This window comes from Carettochelys insculpta, chromosome 30 (assembly GCF_033958435.1).
Source record: "Carettochelys insculpta isolate YL-2023 chromosome 30, ASM3395843v1, whole genome shotgun sequence".
Classification (NCBI taxonomy): Eukaryota; Metazoa; Chordata; order Testudines; family Carettochelyidae; genus Carettochelys; species Carettochelys insculpta.
Genome location: NC_134166.1, coordinates 4,550,506 through 4,577,255, shown reverse-complemented (window position 1 = coordinate 4,577,255; position 26,750 = coordinate 4,550,506). Strand labels below are relative to the sequence as shown.

General features: G+C 47.2%; 1 protein-coding gene across 8 annotated transcripts in view; it reads left to right on the top strand.

The window, feature by feature from the left end:
* The window catches only part of MEF2D (myocyte enhancer factor 2D), a 219,263-nt gene that overhangs the window by 22,429 nt on the left and 170,084 nt on the right, over positions 1–26,750 (top strand). The window contains exon 2 of one of the 8 annotated variants that reach the window (XM_074980965.1): positions 13,728–13,883. The exons of the other annotated variants lie outside the window; for them this stretch is intronic. The gene's annotated coding sequence lies outside the window, so the exon portion shown is untranslated. The remainder of the gene's footprint in view (positions 1–13,727; positions 13,884–26,750) is intronic. 8 annotated transcript variants of the gene reach the window in all.

The window sequence follows — 26,750 nt, the reverse complement described above, 5'->3', positions numbered from 1 at the left end:
TTGGGCTTAAACTGCAGCATAGGAGTTTTAGGTTGGACATCAGAAGAACTTCCTAACTGTCAGGTTGGTTCTGTTCAAACTGCTCCACAAGATAGGTTGTACACCACGGTTACTCAAGATGATCCAGTCTTTCCACGAAGACATGAGAGGAACCGTCCGACACGATGGCACATTATCGGATGGTTTCAGCAGCAGGAACGGCGTCAAACAAGGATGTGTCCTTGCTCCGACATTGTTTGGGATCATCTTCGCACTCCTCCTTAAACACGCCTTTGGCTCTTCAACAGAGGGCATCTTTTTGCACACAAGATCTGACAGGAAACTGTTTAATCTTGCAAGGCTGAAAGCTAAATCTAAGGTGCGGGAAGTCCTCATCAGAGAGGTGCTGTTCGCAGATGACTCTGCTGTCGTGTCACACACAAAAGACCAGCTTCAGAAGCTGCTGGATCAGTTCTCCAAAGCATGCAAGGACTTTGGGCTCTCCATCAGCCTAAAGAAGACAAATGGACTTGCTCAGGACGTTGCTGATTCTCCATCAATCAGCATTGACAACTGTACGTTAGAGGTCGTCCACGAGTTCGTTTACCTCCGGTCCACCATCACTGACACCCTGTCCTTGGAGACTGAGCTAAATAGGAGGATCGGTAAAGCAGCCACAACTCTGTTCAGACTCAGCGAGAGAGTGTGGAATAACAACGAGCTGTACACTCACACCAAAATACAAGTCTACAGAGCCTGCATCCTCAGCACCCTCCTTTATGGCAGCGATACTTGGACCCTGTATGCCCGCCAGGAAAAGAGGCTGAATGTATTCCACTTGTGCTGCCTCAGGCACATCCTTGGAATATTGTGGAAGGACAGAGTGTCCAACACTACTGTCCTTGAGCAAGCTGGAAATCCCAACTATGCACACCCTCCTCAGGCAGTGGCGGCTCCGCTGGCTTGGCCACATCCACAGGATGAATGATGGAAGGATCCCAAAAGATATCCTGTATGGCGAGCTAGCCTCTGGCAAAAGACCTCCCGGACGCCCCCAGCTGCGCTACAAAGATGTTTGCAAGAGAGACCTCAGGGAAGTAGACATCAAGGCAGACAGCTGGGACGAGCTGGCAGACGATCGCAGCAGATGGAGGCAGGAACTATACAAGGGCCTTCAGAAGGGTGAGTTGAGGATCAGACAGCTAGCAAAGGAGAAGCGAGCCCACAGAAAGCACAGCAAGGACCTGCCAGACACCCATTACATATGCAACAGATGCAGCAAGGACTGTCACTCTCGTGTGGGTCTTCAGTCACAGCTGACACTGCAAATGAGGATGCCAAATGGAGCTACGAAGGGCACAATCCATAGTCTACATAGACTGAAGGATGCTACTACTACTAAACACTGGAATAAACTACCTATAGAAGTTGTAGAATCTCCAGCACTGAAGATATTTAAGAGCTGGTTAGATAGACATCTATCGGGGATGGTCTAGACAGTGCTTGGTCCTGCCATGAGGGCAGGGGACTGCACTTGATGACTCTCGAGGTCCCTTCCAGTTCTAGTGTTCTCGGATTCTATGGTATATTTAATGAAAATTTCATTTCTGGGCCTAATCTTTCCCATCTGCAAGCATAATAGATCTTAAAACCAGAAGGAATAATTTCATCATCTAATCTGACCTCCTGCATAACATAGGCCCCAGAGTTTTTCTTGATTTCCCCTGTATTTAGCCCAATCATTTGTGTTCAGCTGAAGCTTCTCCTCCCCAAAAGCATCCTGTCTTGAATTGAGGTCATCAAGACATAGAAAATCCGCCCCCTTCGCTTGGTAGTCTGCAAAAGTCACTTCTGAATGTCACTCGGAGCCGTTAAGGAGCATGGATTGCACTGGAAAAAGTGGCCCTTCCCCTGCAGCCCATACAGTAAGTCTGTTTGTGTATTTCCAGACCTGAATGTGTTTGGATTTCTTTCCTCTTTGAACTCCCTGGCTTATTTTTGGGGATAATTGCAGCCTTCTTAGGACTGATTTGTATTCTGAAATTACAGAGAGGTGTTCTCGGCCTTGCGAGGTTTTATTTTGGTCTTCAAACATAATTTAAGGGGCTGAATCTCATTTACATTCAAGGCTTTCATTCTAGTGCAAGGGCACTGCAGAGTGGTGGGTAAATTAGTTACTCTCACTTTGGGTCTGCTTTATGGAGCAGGATAAAGGGGTCTTAGTGTAGACAACAATGAACTCCTTCATCTGCAATTATTGAACTGGTCTGTGCTGAGGGCCAAGCCAACTTTAGCCAAAACTGGGCATGAGGGATTTAAGAAATTGACCAATTATGACTTATGATGCCATTATACAAAAGCTCTTTTTGACCTGTGTCACCTTAGCAAACCTCCCTGGATTGGAGTTACTTCTTAAAGTATACTGTTGTTTATTGTGTGTATTGATAAAACTTTTAAAGAGTGTTTAGAGGGAACAGCACAGGATTATTCTGGAACAAGAGTCTACACATGAATTTATTGGTAAAACTAGACTTAAGGTCCTTTTCACAGCAGGCCTTTCTGGTAGGTGTTGCTATAATTTCTGCCACTTTGTCTCCTCCCAATACGAAAGGGCCATAGCGTCAATGTGAACGTGTCCCAAAGGGTGGGCAAAAGTATGATGAGTCTCATTTTAGGCGGGGGAAACTGAGGCACCAGGAAAGAAGAGGTCAGAGATGCTCGGTTGCCTTGATCTGCACTGTCTACTTTGCAATCATGTTGTGCAGGTTGAACCTCCCAGTCCAGCACCCTCAGGAGCTGACCGGTGCTAAAAGAGAATTTGCCGGACCACAGGAGGTCAATATTGTCTAGCATGTTCCCAACACTTCTACTGCTGACTGGGCTCTTAGAAGACATTTAGGGGTAAATTGGAGCTTAATAACAGCACAGAACACAGAGCTAGGACTGATGGCTGGAAACAAACTTTGTGGGACTAGGGAAACTTGGCCAGACCCACATAAGTGGTCATCCAGCTAACTAAAATCACGCCGGATTATGGATGTTGCTGGCCGAGAGTTCCAGATTAGAGAGGTTCGACCTGTACTCCTGCCATTCTGACGGGGAGTGGGCATTTTGTGCTCACTTTGTACTGGGGTAGGGTGGGGGTGAACTGAGCATGGAGGGCCAGATTTTCAAGGGGTCAGAGCCCACCAATGGGACAGGATTCTCAAAAGAGCTCCGTACTCACTTTGGCCCTAAATATGAGCTACATCAAGAGATGAGTGCAGTGCCCAGCAACCTGAGTCGTCTCCAAAACTTGATTCCAGACGTATGTCTGCACTGCATTGTAAACCTGAGTCTGTGGGATCTGGGCTCGCAAATATAGTGCAGGTCTATAAAAAGGGCAATAAGAACAATGTAGGAAACTACAGACTGGTCAGTTTAACTTCTGTCAGGAAAGATAATGGAACACGTAATTAAGGAAATCATCTGCAAATGCTTGGAAAGTGGTAAGCTGATAGGGAACAGCCAGCCTGGATTTGCAAAGAACAAATCATGTCAAACCAATATGATAGCTTTCTTTGATAGGTTAGCGAGCCTTGTGGATAAGGGAGAAGCATTTAGTGAGGCATTTGATACAGTGTCGCTGTGATATTCTTATCAATAAACTAGGCAAATACAACTTAGATGGGGCCACTGTAAGGTGGGTGCAAAACTGGCTGGATAACCATAGTTATTAATGGTTTTCAATACTGCTGGAAAGGTATAACAAGTGGGGTTCCGCAGGGGTCTGTAATGGGTCCGGTTCTGTTCAATATCTTCATCAACGATTTAGATGTTGGCATAGGAAGTACGCTTATTAAATTTGCAGATGATACCAAGCTAGGAGGGGTTGCAACTGCTTTGGAGGATAGGGTCAGAATTCGAAATGATCTAGGCAAATTAGAGAAATGGGCTGAGGTAAACAGAATGAGGTTTAATAAGGACAAATGCAAAGTGCTCCACTTAGGAAGGAACCATCAGTTACATGCATACAGAATGGGAAGCAAGTGTCTGGGAAGTAGTATGGCAGAAAGGGATCTAGGGGTTATAGTGGACAACAGGTTAAATATGAGTCAACAGTGTGGTGCTGTTGCAAAAAAAGCAAACCTGATTCTGGGATGCATTAACAGGTGTGTTGTGAACAAGACACGAGAAGTCATTCTTCCGCTCTACTCTGCACTGGTTAGGTCTCAGTTGCAGTATTGTGTCCAGTTCTGGGCACCACATTTCAAGGAAGATGTGGAGAAATTGGAAGAGGTCCAGAAAAGAGCAACAAGAATGATCAAAGGTCTAGAGAACATGACCTGTGAAGAAAAGCTGACAGAATTGGGCTTGTTTAGTTTGGAAAAAAGAAGATTAAAGGGGGACACGATAGCAGTTTTCAGGTATCTAAAAGGGTGCCATAAGGAGGAAAGAGAAAACTTGTTCTTGTTGGGCTCTGAGGATAGAACAAGAAGCAATGGGCTTAAACTGCAGCAAGGGTGGTTTAAGCTGGACATTAGGAAAAAGTTCCTAACTGTCAGGATGGTCAAACACTGGAATAAATTGCCAAGGGAGTTTGTGAAATCTCCATCTGTGGAGATATATAAGAACAAGATAATTGTGTATCAAGGATGGTGTAGACAGTACTTGGTCCTGCCATGAGGGCAGGGGGCTGGACTCAGTGACCTCTCAAGGTCCCTTCCAGTCCCAGCATTCCGTGATTCTATGATTGGTGTTTCCAAGCCCACATTAGAGCATCCATGGTGCATTGTAAACCAGAGTTTACGGCTGCTGGGCCCAGCGGGTCTCAGAGCCCTGCTAATGCATCCATACTGCTCTGCAAAGATCACCTGAGTCGGACCTGTGGCTTGAGCTGAGTCCATGTATGGAAATAACCGGGCTTGAATTGGGGGGCGCAGCAGGTCTTAGGTTCTGATCCCAAGCACTCACAGGGTCCTAGGCTCTGGATCTCGAGTGCTTACTGCCCCGAGTCAGACTGATTTGTGTGTGTGCATGGAACACGGCTATTTGGGCTCAAACCTCAGTCAGAGCCCCAGGCCTAGTGTGCAGTGTAGACAAGTGCTAAGTAACTTGCCCAAGGTCACATAGGGAGTCTGTAGCAGAGCATGAAGTTGAACCATATCTCTGCAGGGAATGAATCCTAGGAAAACGAGAGCAAAGGCACTCTGTGGTGAATACAGCGGGGGGGAGGGCAGCTCACTCATCCCATGTCCTCATGCAAACTTGCAGAATGTGCAGGAGCTGGGACCCAAAGGGGAGGGGCCCAGAGGCATAAAATGCCACAAAGGTGACCTGAGGAGGACAGGTCAGAATGAAGGGCACAGGGCTGGAAGGGATTGTCTGGGCCTCTGCTGGCATAAGGCAGCCCTGTGAGAGATCCCCATTCCTGAACAGATCCACCTCCATCTTCTAGCTGCTTAGGTGGTTTGCCCTCTAGAACCTCCCACCTCTGTCCGTTAGAAAGGTGCTCGTTTCCTTCCCCTTCTGCGGGACAGATGAAGAAGGCCTGATATTTTTTTTTTCTCTCTTCTCCTTGAGCTTTATTATTATGCTTTTTTATGATGATAGCACCTAGAGATTTCAGAGGACATCAGATCCCCTTTGTAAGAGATTGTCTGTGTCCTTAAGCTCTGATGACTTCAGTAGATAAAGGGTGCCAGGTGTGTGTGTGTGTGGGGGGGGGGAAATTCCCCCTTCCAATGTTACAGATGGAGAACTAAGCACCAGCCAGATTAAGCAACCTTCCCCCTCCTCCCCCCAAGATCAAACAGGGAATTTGGGAACTGGACAGAGATCTCGCTGGTCCCCATCTGAAAGAACCAGAGGTTCCAGGATCTAACCCTGGATGAGAAATTTAGGTTTATGAGTAGGGTTCCCTCTAATTTTATCTGCCCTGGGGTAGAATACATTTTTTTTGCACTAAGTCATGTGTGGATGTGCACCACCAATAAAAACACAAGATGCTCACAGTGGATGGCTTTGGGTGTTGCTAATCATCTGGGTGGCACCGACTCTCTCCTGGGCAGCCACCCAAGCACTCAGTTTACAGGGAACCCCACTGACTGATACTGACATCTTTGAGGGCAAGACCCAAGAGCCAGCTGCGGGATCCATGAAGCCAGGATCTGTTTTGGGCGGGGGAGAGAGGCCCGTTGATTGGGAAGGGCCGAGAGGGGCTGCTGACCTGGTTCTCTTTGCAGGGTCAGGGCTTTGCATAGTATATTTCAGCATCCTGGTTGTGAGGACGTTCCCAGTGCAGAGCTCAATGCAAACTTTGTATGATCGGTGTTTGGGCTGGGCGGAGCTTCAGGTCTTGGGGTCCCTACCTCCTAGGGACACACGGGGCCCCCAAAAGGGGCGGGACGGAGGCAAAACGCTATCGCTGCTTCCTTCTAGTGACTCATGCAGCCTGGTGATCGGTATGTCAGTGGAGTGTAGCAACAGACAAACAGCTTCTGTGATGGGGATTTTAATAGGGGTGCAAAATCCATGCTAGGGTTCTTTCCGAGACTCCACTCTCCCCGTCTTCATAAGAGTTGTACCGAGATGATGATTAGGTCCTGGCAACTCTAGTCCAAATGTCTGATTGATTAATGGGATTTAATCTTAAATTCTCAGTGATTTCATTTTGCATCTATCAGAAGCCGTGTTAGTTTGTATCTTCAAAAACAATAGGAAGTCCTGTGGTACCTTATAGACTAACAGATATTTTGGAGCATAAGCTTTCATGGGCAAAGACCCGCTTTGTTTCTCAAGGGCTGGTTTTGTTGTATGTGTTTTGGGATGCTCCCTGCTGAGATCTGATTAGATAAGGCAAAGATGCCTGGGGTAGGGGGGAGGGATTCTTACCAGATAATTATTTATACCTCCTTGTGTGTCAGGAGTAAACATCTGAGTCTGCTCCAAACATCTTCATTTGATTTGTTTTAAAGTCTCTGACATGGATGTTTTCAGATTCTCTCCCGTTTCCGCCCCCCACCCTGTAGCACTACAACAGTTTGTATGGGGTGGGTGGAAGAACTGTGAACTAGTGAATACAACCATAAACTCTGTATAGGATGGAAATGACTTACCACGCCCTTCGCTCCCTGCCCCCAGCCTTCATTGGGTTGCATCTGTTGTTTACAACTTTGCTGAAATTAGGGATAGAATCAGTCTTCTGTCTGTCTTTTTTTTCTATCTATAGGGAGAATAAATTTTGTTATGTGTGCCAACGCATGCCGAGACGTGCACCATCAGTAGAAACACACACTGCCTGCTGTGGGCCTCTGCTAATCAGCAGGGCAGCACCTGAATCTCCCCTGGGCAGCGGCCCAAGAGAACCCTGGATAGGGTATTATTTAAAGGGGTCGAAGGCAATCAGGCATCACCTTCCTCCTGTATGGCCAGTTCCTTATTATGAGTCTAGTGATGTGGAGTGTTTTTCTTAGTCCCAGCTCCCCCACTCATATAACAAAGGGAGAAGCTCAGTTTGTGTTTTTGAAAATAAGTGAATACATTTAAAAAGCTTCTGGCACATGTGGTAGCCAAGAAACTTGGAACCGTGACCCTGAGAAGCTCTGACACCAGCAGGCTGATAACGAACAGCCATTAAACGTTTTAAATTTCTTAATTTTTTAAGCCAATCTCGAGAGTCAGGGGAGCGGGGGAGGGTGCGAGGGCTGATATAGGATTTTGGAGCACTTGGCTCCTTCAGCACAGGGACTGTTTTTTCTATTCTGCGTTTACACAGTACCTCCGTCTACCATGAGGTTTGCTAACCAGTCTTCTCTGTAAGCTGAGTGCTTGGGCAGCTGCCCAGGAGAGATTCAGCAGCCACCCAGATGATCAGCAGAGCGCCCACAGCTGGCAGTATGTGTTTCTATTGGTGGTGCACCTCCAATGTGCACATAACAAAACTTATTCTGCCTATGGATGGAAAAAAATTAGTGGGAACACTGCCCCTAAGAGCTGTGGTAATACAAATACCTATTAATACTTCCTGTCGAATGAGGAGTTCAACCCCACAGCTATCTTAGGTTGCTTTGAAAATCTCCACACGCATGAGTATTGTAACCATCCGCCGACAGGAGCTGGTACAGCCTCAGATTGAGGCCTCTGTACCAGTGCATATTGGGTACAAGGCTCGAGCTGATCAGAATGGCAGGGCCTGATAGGCTTTTGCATTAAGGCTCCTGTTGCAGCCCTCTTGGTGCTGAATTTGTGCCAGGCCTTGCCAGCGCTGAGTTCTGGCACCTCTAGGCTTGGCAATTTGTAGTCTTGGTACCTCTGGACTTGTTGTTTGAGTTATAAATGTGGAAAAAAAAAAAGTCTTGTGCCCCAGAACCTCTTTCATTGCTGATTAAGTCCTGGTCATCCTGGTAATGTAACTTTCTTGGGTAGAAAAGCCTTTATGTGACTGAGTGGATGAGCTGCCGTTATGGTTGGGTAGCACTTCGCACTGGTCCTAGGTATTTTTCAGCCCAGGGAAGAAAATGTCCCCCCCCCCACCATCAAAATAAAAGGCCGAACAATGTGATACTTTCGTCAGAGGCTGATTTGGTGCCCCCCAGAAGTTGGCATCTAGGGTGACTGATCTGACATCTGCCCCTAACGCGCTTACACCTTTCTGTAGCCTGGCACCAGGGCCATTCTTACGATTTATAGGGCCCTACTCAGTCCTGTTAAACTGGTGCCCCTGTGCCTGATGGCAGCTGGGGAGAGGATGACAGTTTTCTTGGATGTGATTTTTATAACCCTCAGCAACACACTAACGAAATACTCTTAAAGCAGATTTTAAACTCCCGTCCTGTCGACTGACACAGTCCATTCAGAAATGGGCGATCTCTGCCTAGGATTGGCAAATGCCTGTTAAACTGCTTCATTACCACTCGACTGGCTCTTTCACAGGTCCAGTGTGCTGCTAATAGCTCTGTCCAGCATTTTCACTTTTAAGTTAACTAGATCCCCGGGCGGAAGCAGAGCCGCAGAATAGGGCTGGGAAGAGCGGGTGGGTCGACATTAAGACCCAGCGTTGCCCCATATATTCAGGTGCCCTGTGCAACTGCATATTCTGCATACAGGTAAGGACGGCCGTGCGTGGGTCTTGGCAGAGTGACTAAACGAGACCCAGAACCCACACTTCCCCACAAATCCTCAGGCATGCAAACAGGACCAGGAAATCCCATCCCCTCCTGCTGAATTTCATGGGACAGCTTGCAACTTTAATGCAGGTTTTAATACACCACAGTTCAGAAAGGTGGGTTCAGCTGTACATCAGATTGTTTTTCTCTGCCGTGGGGAGGTTGTGTAATCCAAAGGAGGCATCTGTCTCAGTGAGTCATGCACACACTGACGGCCGGAAGATGTAAGGTACACCAGCTTAAACTCCTGGTGACTATTGTCTGATTTTCAGTGTCAGAGGCTGGCTGCTCCCTTAGATTTCAGTTGCTGCTGCACTGGAAAGAAATTTCACATGTGAGAGGGCCAGGGCACCCGCGTGGGAGTCAGGACACCTGGGTTCTATTCATGGCTCTGCTGAATGACCTCGGACAACTTATTTTGCCGGTTGTCAGCCTTTGTCTCTTTAGCTTGGAAGCTTTTTGGGACAAACACAACGAGTCCAGTTCTTTGGGTACATCACTACTACCTGGTAGATCGACCAGGTCAGGGTCAATCTTCCAGGGTTCAACTTTGCGCACCTAGTGGGGACATGCACGATGGATCTATCGGGGGGTCGACCTTGTACTCCTTGTTCTCATGAGGCGTAAGGGAGGTCAATGGAAGAGTTTCTCCCCTGGACCCCCCTGTGTGAGGATGGCCAGATAAGCTGATCGTAGATCTGTCAATTGCAGCCACACAGTTGCCATAGCTGGAATTGTATATCCGTGATCGACTTAAAGGTCTAATGCAGACCTGGCCTTAGGCGTCCTGAGACAGTGGTTCTAAGCCAGGGCTGCGTGTATCCCTGGGGGTATGCCGAGCTCTTGCAGCGGGTACATTCACTCAGTGTTTCTCAACCTTTTTTTAGGAATTAAAAAAAAATTAGACTTATTTATGTTCCTCTAATTTTTTTTTTTTATTTATCCTTTTAGCACAGTCACAGGTACAGTGGCAAGTTTATTGCCTCTGGGCCGTTTCTTTCAACCGACCAGTTATGATTAAGTTGTTTAAACAAATGTGTTGCAATGGTAGGGGAAAAAAAAGTCTGAAAATTGTAGGTACTGGGAGGTACTTTTTTTAAAGTGATACTTCATAAAAAAAAAAAAAAAGTTTGTGAAACACTGTCCTAAGACTAATAACAGAGAGAAAGTTGTGCTAGTCTTATATTCTAGCAAAACAAAAAAGCCGTCCAGTAGCACTTTAAAGACTAACAGAATAGTTTATTAAGTGATGACCTTTCGTGGGACAGACCCACTTCTTCAGATCATAGCCAGACCAGAACAGACGCAATATTTAAGGCACAGAGAACCAAAAATAGTAATCAAGGTTGACAAATCAGAGAGTAGAGGGGGAGAAGGCGGTGGGGGGGAGGGAGTCAAGAATTAGATTAAGCTAAGTGCCTGCATGAAGAGGAAAGGTGCATTGTGAACCCTGTTAAGATAACTGGTTTTCAAATCCTAGTGAAGGGACATCAGTTGTCGTTTTAAACTGTGTTAGTCCAGGAAAAATGCAGTAGCGGAGCTGTGGTTATACCTGCATTGGCCAAGGCTTTGTCTACACTAGGATTTTAACACAGGTTCATTTAACTTGGGTTGGAAATGCAGACTGAATCCCCTTTACTCCACCAAAGGGGCTTTGAAAAGGGTGTCTGTTATGTTCACACTGACGCAAAGGTCCATTTTTCTTGTCCTGCCGCGCCCCAGCAGTGCAAATGAGGATTCCACACCCCATGCCAGCTCAGTGTTTTTCCATTTTGCTGCTATTAAATCTGCTGAGGACGGTGAGGCGGGTCAGCTGCCACTTACTCAGTCCCAGGCTCCATCCAGCCGACCACTTGGCGTGCCAGCTTGGAGCTCGCTGGGGAAGCAAGGAGACTAACGTAGTCTTGGGCAACACATATCTGGAATGCCAGTGCGAGGTCCCAAGGGAAGAATTGTGGGAAGGTTCTAAAAACTTGCTGGGAGGAAGGGGGGGGCTCTGATGATCTTTTATGCTAATGCCCGTTTACACCACTCTGTGGCCTTAAAGTGGGTCTAATTGCCACAGAAGCATAAAGGGCCCTCCATGTATCTGACGGTCAGATCTCGCATAATAATGGGATGCAGTCTCTGAAGAGAACCTGGAAGGCTAAATTAAATTGCTGTATTCCTGTTGTTGGTAAATTATTAAAAATGCACGTTGTAGCACTTTTCACTTGAGGTATACAAAGGTGTTAGAGCCTGTGTCCCTGTTTCACTGATGGGGAAACTGAGGCAGAGAGCGGGAGGATGGGACGGAAGGAGTGAGGGAGTGACTTGCCCAAGATCACCCAATAGCCCAGTGGCAGAGCCAAAAATAGCATCCAGGGATAATCTCCTCACTACTGCCAACCCCAGCCATCAAAAAAAAAAGGTGACTTTCACCCTGAAAAATCATGAGACTCGGATGAAAAATCATGGAATTTAAGTACGGTTGAACCTCTCTCGTCCAGCAGCTTTGGAGCCTGACCAGTGCTGAATGAGAGAATCTGCCAAACCACAGGAGGCTGATAATGTCTACCAGTATTACCGACAATTCCCACTGCTTACTCGGCTTTTAGAAGACATTATGGGTTAAATTACAGCTAAATAGCAACACAGAACACTGAGAACCAGGTCTGGCTGGAAACAAACTTTATGGGACTGCGGGAAGCTTGGCCACTCCCATGATAAGTGATCGTCCGGCTAACTAAAATCATGCTGGATTATGGATGTTGCTAGACGAGAAAGTGCCGGTCCAGAGAGGTTCAGCCTGTAGTAGGAAATGTGTATAAGCTGTTGGTCCATGATCTTGAAATGTTTTTTTGTAAAGGAGAGCTGAAATTCCCGTATGGTCTCATGACTCCAGGAGCTGGGAGCTTCAAGAGAAATGTTGCACCTGGCAAGATTCCCAGTAAAATCATGAGAGCTGGCAACAGCCACTCTTCCTTCAGCCTGGGAGCAGGTCTGAGCAGTTATGTCAACAGAACGGGTGTAAAAGGTGTTCTGAATTCTCAGGCACATAGAGGTGGTTTGACGTCTCTTGGAGTGACATTATAAAAGAATCTTAAAGGAAGACTGGTAAGTTATGCCCAAATTCATGCTGCTAGAACAGAATAAATTGGGCTTGATGTAAATGAGGATCAGGCCCTTCAGCTGGTGCTGAGAAACTCTTGGGAAACCCCTTTTTCCTGCTTATTTTTTGCATCGAGGGAGCATGCAGCCTTTTAAAACCTTCCCCTCATTTTGCGTAGCTGCCCCCACGTGAGCTGTTCAGCTTCCCAGACTGGAGAGGGCAGTGCCTTTCAAAAGCATCTCTTGTCTTCTCCTAGTCCTATAATTAACACTGGCTCCCTGCCACCGTATACTGTACAATCCTGGAAAGAGGTCAGGGCCTCTTTTGAAATTCCTGGGAACGTAGCTGCTTTCACAGCTGGGGAAGCAGTGGAATTTTCGATGTGATAAGAAAGTGCAACTCGCTCCCTAAAATAACTGAAAGGGAGTGGGGCAGAAAAGGCATCTGGATGTTCCCTCCGCCCTCACGCTGCGTAAAGGAACAAAATGATCGTCTTAAGTAACATGGCATAGCTGAGCCTAGGAAGAGGCTGAAATTCCCAGCCTTCTTCAGTGTGTTGCAGGATATCTGGGTGAACCCAGAATGCCAAAGGAGAGAAGGGTGCATGCAGTCCTAGGGCTGTTTAAATTTCACTATAAATCTCATGCCCTAATGTCAATTGTTTAATGCATGGGATTTTTTTGGTCTCCCCTCCCCCGCCTCTAGTTTTAGGGCTTGGCTAGACATAGGGAAATTTGCAGTGATTTAACTATAGGTATGTAGTTCCCAGGCTGCAAATGGTTAGACTGATTTGCATTTGCAGTAAAGCCGCTTTGCACTGTCACGTGTCAAGGGCCTTCAAGAGAAAGTAAATTTAATCGGGTCAGTAGCATTTGACCCTGGCTTGTCACTGGTGTAAATAACAGGGCGGAGGAGAGTCAGGCCCAATGGCTCTGCTCACCAGCAGAAAGCTATTCACACATGGAAAGGTCAGAGTTTCAGCTGCGCTAAGGCTTCTGTACACACCTCTCTCAGAGCCTCTCAGGGGAAGCAGTGGTGCCTAGTGGCTAGACCACTGGCCTGAGACTCAGCTGACTGCTTGGCAAAATGCTTTGCTGCTCTGTGCCTCAGTTTCCCTATCTGTAAAATAGAGGTTGTGACCCTGACCGCTTTTACAAAGGGCCTGATCTTTTGGATCTAAGGAAAAGCTCTGTGGAGGTGTAAGTTGTTTGTTTATTATTATTCAAGAGGATCATAGAATGGTGGAGCTGGAGGAGACCTGGAGGTGTAATTTGTGTCTCGAATTGTGTCCATGGGCCTTTAGTGTAGCTCAGGGGTCAACAGCCTTTCCCAGGTGGAGTGCCGAAATTTGACCTTTTGCCCTCCATGTCTGGTCTGAGTGCCGCTGACATTTTTTTAAAGTCATTAATCGTCCTACTTACAACAGATTCATTAATAAGTAAATGAGGATGCAGAATTTTACTGTTTAGGTGGTGGTTGGTAGCATTAGCTGGTCTTTTGTCAATCCACAGGTGGCCTGGCTTTGAGCAAGCTCCACGCTGCATCGGGAGGAGGGATGTGCCTGAGCTCCCACCTCGCATGCTGATGAAAATTGTCTTGCATGCCACCTATGCTGGGGGTTGATGACCCCTGCGATAGACTGAGCTAAGTTTTGCTGGCCTGATTGTGTAAGTAAGAGGGGTCACTTTTTTTTTTTCTTATTTTTAAACTGAAGTTCTGCGGGAATTCTCTGAGCTCTGAACTGTTATACTGGTGTAAAGTGCTTTATATTGCTGTAGATAGTTTCACTTTGCTAAACTGGAAGAAGCTATAACTTTCTGTAGTACTCCTTCGTGGGAAATGACTGTCTATGAAGGAGTACTGCAGAAAGGGACCTAGGGGGCACAGTGGACTGTAAGCTAAATATGAGTCAACAGTGTGAAACTCTTGCTGAAAAAGCAGACATCATCCTGAGAAGTATTAACATGAGTATTGTGAGCAAGACATAAGTAATTATTCCACTCTACTCTGTGCTGATTGGACCTCAGCTGGAGTATTATGTCCAGTGCTGGGTGCTAATGTTTCAGAAAAGATGCGGACAAATTGTAGAAGGTTCAGAGAAGAGCAAAAAATGATCAAAGGTCTAGAAAACATGCCTTATGAGTTAAGATTGAAAGAATGGTTTGTTTAGTCTGATAAAGAGAAGACTGAGTGGGAACATAACAGTTTTCAGGTATCGGTTACTTTTGGAGAGCTAGCTGTAGTCTAACAAAACAAACAAGCAGTCATGGAGCACCTTAAAGATTAAAGTTTTTGAGACGCTACATGACTGCTTGTTTTGTAAGTATCTAAAAGGGTGTTACAGGGAGAAGGGAGAAAAATTGTTCTCCTTGGCTGCTGAGGATAGAACAAGGAGCAATGGGCTTAAATTACAGCGAGGGAGGTTTAGGTTGAACATCAGGAAAAACTTCCTGTCAGAGTGGTTAAACACTGGACTGAATTGCCTAGGGAAGTTGTAGAATCTCCATTGTTGGAGCTTTTTAAGAGCCGGCTGGGCAAACATCTGTCTGGGCTGCTCTAGATGGTGCTTTGTCCTGCTTTGAGTGAAAGCGACTGGACTAGATTAGTGGTGCTCCACCTTTTTTCAGCCAAGACTGCCATATTTTATTGCACTAGTGCCACGACCCCGAGACTGAACCCTTGTCAGCCCAAACCCTCCCCACCCATCTCCAGGTTTTACACACTGCTCCTCCATGGCTGTTGCCGCTGCCTCCTCAGCGTGGCTCCAGCAGGGCAGGCTCAGCTACCTCCCCGTGCCAGCTCTCCTGTAGCTTTAGCTCCTTGTCCTGCCGGCTTCCTCTTCCAGGGCTCCCTGCCACCACTGATTCCGCTTGTGGCTCTGGAGGCTGCCACCGCTTCAACTTTAAGTGGTAGCAGCCTCCAGAACTGCAAGTGGAGTCAGCGGTGGCAGCACTTGGAGCCGCAAGTGGCTCTTTAAAGAGCCACGCGCAACTCTGGAGCTGTGTCCCCCAGGAAGGGGGTCACGACCCATGGATTGGCCACCACAGGACTAGATGACCTCTGGAGGTCCCTTCCAGTTCTAGTATTCTATGCTTTTATGATCCTGTTTGCTCTTGTTTGTCGGTTCATCTGGGTCTGCCAGTGAGGTTTGCCACTCTACAGTGGTAAAACTTTCAAGTGTAAACCAGGACTGCTATGACAAAACTTCTAAGCTCTTTGCATCCCATGGGGGATGGAGTTAGGAAATTAGACTACCCCTCACTAACCCCCTCTCCTGACTCTGCCCAATCAGACATTCAAAATAAAAGCTTATTTTTAATAATGTAAAACTCCCCCTTCTCCCCTGCCACACACACACACACACACACACACACACACACACACACACACACACACACACACACACACACACACACACACACACACACACACACACACACTCTGAGAAGTTCCCAGACTGAAGAGTTTTGATCATTCTGATTTTTTAAAAAAAATTCTACAGTAATTCTGTGAAAAATGTGTGACACAGTCAATGGAGCGGAAGCAAACAGAAATAAACAATATTGCCTTGATTCTTCACTCCTGACCATTCAGGATTTGGATCTCACAAAAATCATGATTATTTGACTTCTGGTTTCTGAGCCTTTTGAAGTTTGTTCTGAATCTTTTCTCCACAACTATGAAGGCTGGATTCTTGCTTTTAAATGAAATATGAGATTACAGCCTAATCACATGAATCCAAGAGCTGGGACTTAAAGGGAAAAACCCCCAGCAAGGGTGAACTTGTGGTCTCATTGAAGTCAGGGGCAGTTTTGTCAATGACTTTCGTGGACCCAAGGTTTTACCATGTTTTGAGAGACTCCCCATAAAAGTGTACAAGTTGTTGCTTCTGTAATCTCGCAGAATGTTATCAGCCTCATGATATGTGATGATTGCTTTTTGACACCTACAACAAGGTATCAAACGCAAGGCAGAGGGCCAGAGTCTATGCTGAAGTAAAGCCTTGAGGCTGAAGTTACTTGGGTAACTTTAATATCCAGTTAGACTAGATCCTGCCATCACAAAATTTAGAAGAAACATTCAACCGACTTTTTCAGCTCTTAAGCTTATCTTTGAGGGCTTGTCTACACGTGAAAAATTAATCCTGAATGATTGAAAGAGGATTAACTCTGTGTAGATGCTTTGACTCCAAAATAAAAGTGCCTTCTTCTGAATTAGTTTAATCCACTTTGGAAGTGAATTAAATTAATTTAGAACGAGGTACTCTTACTCTGGAGTAAGAGCGTCCGTACAAAGTGTTGATCTGGAATATCAATTCTGCCTTTAATTTGCACCTTGCCCATATCTGAATTCAAGGATCTCCCTGTGTCCACAAATCTGTGACCATAAAAAGATCATATTTTTCTTACCAGAGAAAGTCTCCTTTTAGAGCTTTTACGGCGAGATTTATTAGATTAGTCCAGTGTTTCCCAAACTGTGTTCCATGCCACGCAATGTGCATAGAGAACAACAATAAGTCTTGTGGCACCTTATAGACTAACAGATATTTTGGAGCATAAGCTTTTGTGGGCAAAGACCCACATCTGATGAAGCGGGTCTTTGCCCACAAAAGGTTATGTTCCAAAATATCTGTTAGTCTGTAAGGTGCCACAAAACTTCTTGTTGTTCTCGAAGCTACAGACTAACACGGCAACCTCTCTGATACAATGTGTATAGGTGTTCCATGAAAAAATTTTGATGCTAGCAATATTTTTCCTTCTAAAATATTAAATTATATGTGTATCAAAAACACTCAGATATTTGAATAGTATTTAGGTTGTAGGTATATTAATATTTGTACCATATTCATAGTACTAGTCTCAGAGGGGTAGCTGTGTTAATCTGTATCCGCAAAAACAGCAAGAACTGCTGTGGTACCTTATAGACTAACAGAAATTTTGGAGCATAAGCTTTTGTGGGCAAAGGCAAAGCAGGTCTTTGCCCACGAAAACTTATGCTCCAAAATATCTGTTAGTCGATAAGGTACCACAGGACTTCCTGTTGTTTATTCATAGTACTATAGTTATTATGTGACTTGTGCCAAAACAGAGTCAATGTGGATGGCTTTGGTGTGAGTCGTGTTCAGAAAAATTACGTGATTCTACACCTGATATGAGGATCCAACTCTCCAGCATCATTCCTAATATTAAGCAGATTTGTGATCAATAGATGTAAAAACACTCTTTCCATTAAAAAGTAAAATCTGGCAGATTTTTATTTTCCAGTAGTTTTCTGTAAAAATAACAAAGTAATAAAAACACAAAATTTAAAAATATTTTTCCTTACCTAATTTGTTTGCACTTCTTTTTCATAACAATGTTTAAGCTTTAAGAAAGGACAGTCCTTTTTTGAACATTATTGGCCTTTCTATTTTTGTACAAAAGAACAATGCCAGCCGTCTTTCTTTCGGCTGTTATGTTGATGTTTTGTTTTGGGCTTGTACTTAATTTTTAATTTGTATACTTAATTATAGACTTGCTAACCATCCTCCCATCAGGATATTAGTTGTTAATTCAGATTTTTTTTTTTTTTTGTTCTTTGTAAAATAAAAGACATCTAAAATAACTAACTATTTTACAGCAACGCTTGGGCATTACAGGAGGTAATTTTTCGGTATGAAACCCTCTACCCCACCCCTACCCTGACCAGTGTGTGTGTGTTCCGTCAATATATTTCAAGCCCAAAAGGGTTCCGTGGCCAAATTAATTTGGGGAATGCTGGATTAGTCCATAATTCCATCAAGTTAATTTAGGGTGTGTCTGAAAAAGGAAGTGTTCTGGAATAGCAATTCCCAATGGGCGCTCTTCTTCTGGAATAAGTCATTGTAACCCTACTGAATGCCTTGGTGCTCCGCTGACATACAGCAGATGAAGTCCTGTGGTTTGGAAGCTCCAGGCTGGAAGCTGCTGTGTCCAACCTGGCTGGAGCATTGGGCATGCTCCCTTCCCCCATTTGCTTGTGCTTCCTGGTTCTGGTGGCAGCCATGAATCAAACCGATTCTGATCAGAGAGGGCTCAGCCAGAGGTCAGCACATGAAGATCTTTCACATGATTTCTGGGAGGGGTTTCCCGGGAGGGGTTTCCCAGCAGGCCTTTGGCGTGGGATGGGCCCACCTACCGTTACGCTCTAAAAATACCACTGGGCTTTGAGACCCTGTGACCTCTAGGCTTAGCTCCCACGGAAGTCTGCAAAGCACCTTCTGTTCTTAGTAGGCAGAGTTCCACGGTCCTGAGTCAGGCACAACTCCCTCGGAGTTGATGGTGGTGTTGTTTGTACAAGCATTTTGTGTGATGCGGAGCAACAGTGTGTAGCTGGAGCTTCAGCGTTTGCCAGAATGGATGGGTCAAATGGGGTTGTTTTGTTTGACTCCCTGCTTCATGTCGATTTCACCGCATGCACACAAACCGATTTCCATGGACGATCACTGAAATTTACAGACAGGCAAAGCGAGAAGAGTGCAGCTTGGGACCCGAGTGGAGCGTGATTTAAGGATATTTGCTTTTTATCTTTAGATCTGGGGTATTGAAGGTCGGTGTGTGAACGATTGTAAAGCTATAGTTCTTCAGTACTCAGTGTCGACTGTCACAAAACAGTTCTTGCTGGAATCCCTCATCGAACCCGCATCCTTAACTTCCTGCAAGTTTGAAAATTGGAACAGAGAAGGAGTGGGGGAGGGAAATGCTGAATAATGAATATCGAGAGTATCCGTCAAAATAGTAAAAATTTAAAGACCGGATTTTCCAAGCCAAGCTCTAGCACGTACTCTCCCGGCGCTGATGAGCTCATGGAGCCAAGACCGACTAAGGGATGGTTCGGTTTTCCCTGTCTTACAGATGACAAGCTGAGTTTAGCTTCTTCATCGCCCTGCATCATGTGTAGGTGCAGCACAGGGCGCAAACAGCGTTCCCTGTTAAGCTGAGCGCATGGATGGCCACCTAGGAGAGATTAAGGTGCTGCCCAGCTGATTAGCAGAGTGCTCACAGCTGGCAACATCTATTTCTGTTGGTGGTGCGCATCCAGACATGCTGCAGTGCACCTAACAAAATTTATTCCACCCATGGATGGAGAAAATTAGGGGGACCACTGGACATGAACCTAAATCATGACAGCTGAGCTAGGGCCACTGTGCTCAGAAAGGCATAAGTGACTTTGCTGAAGGTCACATGGGGAGTCTGTGGCAGAATGCAGAATTCAGGCTAGCTCTCTGAAGCCCTACCCCGAGGCCATAAGCACGCAGCCAACATCTCTTTGGGTGGAAGCTCCTTTTTTTTTTCTCTACAGCAAGACCCCTTATTAAAGGGAGCCAAAAGCACTGGGTCATGAAGCCAAGTGGGCTTCATTTATTTATCGCACCCTTTGGCTGGGCTTGTTTGAGGCATTTAGCTCTGTCCTTCCACAGAGGTGGTGGGAGCCAAAAGCTGATGGGAAAGCCATGAGGGGGTTCAAAGCAATGGGGCTAATATTTAGTGCCTGTGTGCTATAGAAATGCCCCGTGCATCACAATGGTGTCAACTGTAAAACATCTCCAGGTCTTGGCTTTGATGTTTCTTGATCTTTGGTTGCAGGAACTAATAGTTGGCTGGGTGCTGGGCAGTGTACCCTGTAATTTTTTTCATTGATGTGCAGAATAAACCTTATGTAGGCAGAGGTGCAGATGCGCACCATGGTAGAAACACATGCTTCTCGCTGTGGGTGGCTGTGGACACTGCTAATCAGCTGGGTGGCACCTGAATCTCTCCTGGGTGACTGCCTGAGCACGCAGCTTACAGGGAACCCTGGTGCTGGGCGTGGTAAGAGATTGCTTGGTGTGCGTGGTCCTTTGGCTTCCCCTACTACCAGTTATTAACACACATACCCGCCCCAGGAAAAGCCCTGTGTCTTAAGTCATTAGGGCTTCAATACAGCTGGCAGGTGACTTATGACCTGCCTCTGCTTGTCAGAGCTGGGAGAGTTATAGGCTGGAAAGTTTGGCCCTGGGCTGATTTGTTTGTTTTGTTTCCATGGCGAGAGGCCAGGCCAAGCAGTCAGTCAAAGCCCCGAGTGGCTGGTGGAGGCGTGGGACTCTAGAAAACGTCCCACGGACGTTACAGGGCAGGCTGCTGCTGACTCATGGAGAGGGAAGTGCGGTAGGGAGAGCCTTGCACTTCCCCGCTCTGCCCAGCTTTGGAAGGGCACTGGCTCGTGCCCTGCCCTTGCCCGGGGGGAGCCCACAGCTGGCCACGCCTCACCTGCTGGCTGTGGATTTTGAACCTGGCTCTCACACGCTGCATGAAGGCCACCGTCCTCATCCCCAGCTGGGGCAGGGCTTTCTCTCCCCAGCTCCCCTAGAGTCCGTTTGCCCTGCTGTGGTGGGTGCATCGTCTCTCGTCCCCAGCTCCCCTCCAGTGACTGGCCCTAATGAGGGCTGGCTGTCGTGCAGCTGATTTAAAATCCCAGCTTGTGGGAGAGAGTGGTGGTAATAGCCTGCCTGAAATCAGCCCGGCTGGCTGCTTTGCTTCCTTCACCAGATGCTGAGGGCCGCACCCATCCCAGGGCAGCAGTGATGCTCTAAGATTGAGATGTATGAGTCTGTGTAGCCGTCCACAGGCCGACTTGAACCTGGGGTCTCTAGAGTTTAGTGCAGGAGCCTCTACAGCTTGAGCTACAAGCCAGGTGGCCTAAGCGCCAGAGGGTGCAGCTTTAAATCTGCCTGTGGGTGGTTACAAGCGGGAGCTTGTCTGGGATTTCAGCTGCGTCTCTGAAGCTCGGGACGTGCCTGCTCAGCTAGAGGAAGTACGTAACTCGCACACCTAGGGGCTGGGGTTTATTGTCTTTGGTAGTGCACCTCAACCAGTTACACAGAGGGAGACTGAGCCGCCTCTGCAGCCTCAGCTGAGGGCCAGCTGGCTTCTGCGCTAAGCTCCTGAGGTCCCAGCTTCAAGTCCACCTGCTAGCTGTTACATTTGCTCATTTTTTAAAAGCAGTTTGCTAGATCTGGACTCTTCCCTGTTAACCCCTGGACTCTCTTCCCTGGCGTTTTCTCTCGTGGGCTATCACCAAGGTTTGAAAGGCAGTGTGGTCCAGTGGTTAGTATTCTGGACTGCTGCTTGAGAGGTCTCAGCTCTGTTCCTGGTTGTGCCAATGACCTGTTGGAGCCTCTGTGCCAGTTACTTCCTGTCAGGGCCTCAGTTTCCCTTCCCCCTCCGTACCCGTGCCTCTTCAGATTGTAGGCTCTTTGGGGCAGAGAGCTTCTCTCGTGATGCTTTTGTACAGTTCTGAGCATGATGGAGCCTCTTTGTGCTACCACCTGCATCTACACAACTGCTTATAGCGGACTTTGTCATTGGTTTTGTGTTAGGTTTGGCTTGGGGGTGTGAGGGGCTCAGGACAGGGGGTGCAGATATGGCGGGGTGGGAAGCCCAGGGCAGGGGATTGGTGTTTGTGTGTAGGGGCTGAACTCCCCTTGAGATGCGTATTAGGGTTGCTTGCTGTTCCCTTCCTGTCACTGTCTGGGAGCAAGAGGAAAGCACAAAACCCAGCTGTCCCCTGTTCTTCCCCAGCCAGAGTGAGGAATGCAGTGAGCTGTGCTCTTACCCCTCGATCCCTGACAGTGATGGAAAGGGGAGGAGCGAGCAGCACACCCATACCAATCTCAGGTGGTAGGAGCTCCCTCCCCCCCAGTGATGCCTGGCGGGGGTGGGGAGCGTGGAGCTGGAGCAGTCCTGGGCCAGTATGAGAGGGGTGCATCCCTAGATGGCCCCTCTCATCTGCCTGGCTGCCTACTTCTCAGCTCAGCAGGCTGCAGGAACCCCCAGGAGCCCTGCTGGGAGCATGCTGCTCTTCCCCCAGCAACTGACTGCCCTGCCCAGGGACGCCCCGGCTTGCTTTCACCTCTGGCTTATGGAATCCATTTGGCCACAACTACTTCCCAGCTGTCTGTGCCACAGGGGCATCGTAGCAAGCGTTGCTTCATGTGGTGCTGGTGCCTTTCTATGTTCACATCTTCTGGCTCTTTGTAGCTGCGGAAGCCTTATGGGATAGCTGCCTGCATTTTCCCAGAATGCATCGGTCTGGCAAGAGTCATGAACGCATAGGGTCAGCACTAGAAAACATGTACAATGCAACCGGGGCTGTTGTAACAGGGTGAAATGAGCGTGCAGTAGATGGCTACAGACACGCAGTTATGCTTCGAGGGTAGAGAGGGGCCCTCATAACGGAGTTCGCTGCAAATGTAATGATGCTCTGAACACACTCAACTGCGTAGCAGTTGTGGCTTGTGGTGAAGCAAGTAGCTCTTAGCTTTAGCTTTGCAGAGGCTTCAAAAATGGCTCCCCTGCCCCCGAAAAATCTCATGCTTTTCTGGCATTGATTTGATTGCTAACTTAGATCTCTGTAACGGGAAGCCTTACTCGGGTCCTTAACTCAATTACTGTTTGTTTTTGGAAAATAAAAGGAAAATGTCCACGCTTCTTTTAAATCATGGCTCTTGGGTGGGGGTAGGGTGGAGGGATTCAGTACACAGATGTCCCCGGGAGAGAGGATGGCCCCAGCCCTCTCTTACCGCAGCAGCTTGGGGCAGGATGAAGTTCCTCTCCGCAGCTGCTGCAGCTCCAGCAGAAGCAGCCAGGGGAGGGGTGCATGTCCCCCGGCTGGGGCAGGTCCAGGTTCATCTGCCCTCTGTGCTTCCCACCCAGAGTGAGGAATTCAGCAAAATGTGCACTTTCCCCTTGTTACCTGATGAAAGGGAACAGCCAGCAACGGTCCCATACAAATTAGTGTGTGTGTATGGGAGCCCAGTCTCCCTCCTGCTGCCCTTCTTAAAGGGCACCTGTGGGGTGGAAGGCTGGGGCTGGCCTGGACCAGGGAAAGAGGGTAGGGCATGCCCCCAGCCAGCCCCTTTCCCCTGCCTGGTAATTCTGCCTGTTTTCTGCATGGCTTGCTGAGAAGCAGTCCCGTTCCAGGCACATCCCATTGTCCTTACACAACCAAACCCTGCCCTTGCTGTAAGTAATGCTAAAAGGAAGCTGCGTACGAATTTCTGTGGTCCCAACTCTTAGCGTTTAGGAGCAGTTCTTGAAGAAATGGATGGACAGACAGACAACAGCAGACTCTGTGAAATCACTCCACTCAGTGGGCAAAGGGGCTCCAATAACAAATGGAGGAACAGATCAATAAAGGGAGCAGATCCTGATTCTCAGGTTTGGTCTGTGCTTAAAATTAGAGCCACACTGCCAAGTCCGTCCGGGCTGCATTAGCTTCACGGACAAAACCCCCCGTGTAGATGCAGCTGCGTCAGTGGGAGAGGGTTTCTGAAAAACAAGGTTGTGTCTGCATTAGGGAGCTCGGTTGGGATAGCTATGAGGACAGAGTTAAGGCTGTCTAAGCTCTGTAGCATAGACACACTCCTCGTGACCCTGTGTCTTGTGTAGTTTTTTACACTGGCGTAAAAAGTGGGTGGAAAGTGCTACTGATCAGTAGCATTTTGCACCCACTGATTCATGTTCACAGGGCCAGATCCTCAGCTGATGTAAATCAGCTTTTCTCCACCACAAGCTAAATGAGTCAACAAGGTGATGCTGTTGCAAAAAAAACCAAACCTGATTCTGGGATGCATTAACAGGTGTGTTGTGAGCAAGACACCAGAAGTCATTCTTCCGCTCTACTCTGGGCTGGTTAGGCCTCAGTTGGAGTATTGTGTTCAGTTCTAGGCACCGCATTTCAAGAAAGATGTGGGGAAATTGCAAAGGGTCCAGAGAAGAGCAAAAACAGTGATCAAAGATCTAGAGAACATGACCTATGAGAGAAATGGGCTTAAACTGCAGCAAGGGAGGTTTAGGTTGGACATTAGGAAAAAGTTCTTAATTGTCAGGGTGGTCAAATGCTGGAATAAATTGCGTAGAGAGGTTGTCGAATCTTCAGCTCTGGAGATGTTTAAGAACAGGTTATATAAATGTCTATCAGGGAGGGTCTAGACAGTACTTCGTTCTGCCATGAGGGCAGGGGGCTGGACTCGATGACCTCTCAAGGTCCCTTCCAGTCCTTGCATTCTATGATTCTAACTTCAGTGGAACTGAGAGACTGGCTCATATTGTGATGGGTGCGGGGCAGAAGTGGAAAAGTACCCCGAAAAGTTACTTGAGTAAAAGTAGCTGCTTGGGGGGGAAAGATGTAATTAAGTAAAAGTCAGTGTGTCCTTCTGGAAAACTATTTGAGTAAAAGCACAGATAGTGTCACTGCTTAATTGTATTCAGGTATCCAGAAGTAAAAAGCAGCCATCCAGTGGTAATTGATGGATATGTCTGGATACTCCAGTACAATCAAGATGCAATATTTTTGTTCTTTTTACTCAAGTAATTTCCCAGAAGGACACCGTGACTTACTTAATTACATCCCTCCCCCACAAAGTAGCTGTATTTTTACTGAGGTAACTTTTAGGGCGCTGTGTCCACTTCTGGTGTGGGTCAGTGGAATCAGGTTTGTAGAGTATTTGATGGGTGTAAACAGCAAAGAAGAAGGAGAACTAGTCAGTATGGTCCCACTGGTGATAGAAGTAGGAACAGCAGATTAAAATCAAGTAAGAGAACATGGCAGCTAAGTACTGAGGGAGAAAAGATTTGTGAGGCTGAGACGTGAAGTTCTGAAATTGTCTGCTAAGGAAAGCGATGGAGACCTCTAAGCAGTGTTCCCTGTAAGTTGAGAATGTGGGTGGCCACCCAGAAGAGATGCAGATGCTGCCCTGCTGATTAGGAGAGTGCCCACAGCCGGCACAGCCGCGCATGTCTTGGTGCCCACAACAACATTTATTTTGCACACAGATAGGAAAAAAAATTAGAGGGAACCCGCCTCTGAGGGCTGGTCTACACTAGATAGTCAGCTCACTCCAGCTGCCTTGCTTACCTTGCTTGCCCCCCGCCCCCCCCCCGAGAGATGTAGTTAGGCTGACCCAAGCCTTAGTGTAGACAGCGCTAGGTTGCTTGGAAGATTATTTTTGAGCTCCCACCTCCTGCAAAGGTGGATTTATTGCAATGGCAGGAGAACCCCTTCCATTGCTATTGTGACTACATTATAGCAGTGTTGCCACAGTTGTTCTGCTTGTAGAGTAGAGCTACCCTGGATCAAAAGCCAAGAAACGTGCAACAGTGATGCAGGCGGCTTAGCCAGATGGGTTAATGGATCTTTGCCTGATGCAGGTGTGGTGCATGTTCTGTCTTCTTCCTGATGAAGGAAAACTAGCTTTGAATCTCCCTGCAAAGGGAGGCTGATGGATCTGTTGTTTCCCACCTTTTGTCTTGTTCCTTAAGTGCTTTAAGGGCAAATGGAGTGAGGAGGGCAACAGGCGCAGCAGCAAAGTGATAGTAACCGAGAGGGAGCAGTGCTAGTCTATATGCTATTTAAAAAAAAAAAAAAGGCAGTCAAGTAGCGCTTTAAAGACTAGCAGAATAATTTATTAGGTGAGCTTTCGTGGGACAGACCCGCTTGATGTGTGAAACGTGGCTCAATGGGGATGACAGCTGAGGTCTCCTGAGTCTCAGTCCAGGCGCCTATCTGGTGGATCAGACCAACTTGGATTGCTTTAACAGCAGGGGATGTGTCTGTGCCGCCCCCAGCACCAAGGGGTTCCGCTTTCAGTTGGTGCCTCTATTATTGCAATGCACATTAACACACTGAGTCCCCAAACAAGCCCTTTTATCAGTTTGTGCTCGATGGCTGTCTGCTACAGCGGCAGCTTGCGTCCAAGATCCCGGAGACTTAAATTAATATGATTCACGCTGCCTAGCTTTTGTGCAGTCTGATATTTACCTAAGGGCTGAAACGCCCAGATTACCACATTAACACATCTTTGATTGCCTGCATAAGCCGCATACCTATCGGCCTTATTCTCAGGCAGATCTTTGCATCCTCCATCCAGCTTTTCAGTGCTGTTACATTCATGTACTCCTTGTTAAGGATTGTGACTTTTAACCCCCGGGGGGATTGGAGTGCTAAGCATAAGGGTAGGTTCTCCTCATGCGCAGCTTGTATTGGCATGGGTCTGTAACAGGGTGTTCTCACCTCCTGTGAGCGCCCTGTCTGAAGACCTCACTTCTGGTACCACTGTGTAATGGAGGGCGCTCACCTGCCACAAGTACCCACATCTGATCAAGTGCGTTTGCTTGCAGTTGCTCTTGTAGTTCAAACTTTTGCGGCTACACAGCCCTGTGGCCAAGTCACACCCCTGTGTCAAATACAGACCCCTTCCAGGGTATGCACTTACCAGGTACCTATCGTGGTGCCTTTTGCTAGCATCTCTTAGTCAATGACCCTCAGTCCCTTCCCCACTCTTATTATGAATGGTGCCTCCAGGGCTTCTCTCCTGGAGACAGCTTCCTTGCCCTTACCTGAGGGAGCTCCCCGTGGTGGTACGGCTACCTCAGGCAGCCAGCCACCGTCCACACCTCTTCAAGGATCCAGAGACACTGAGTTGATTCCATTTCTACTTATAGGCCTTCCCGTTCCCTGATTGGCTGGATTCTCTG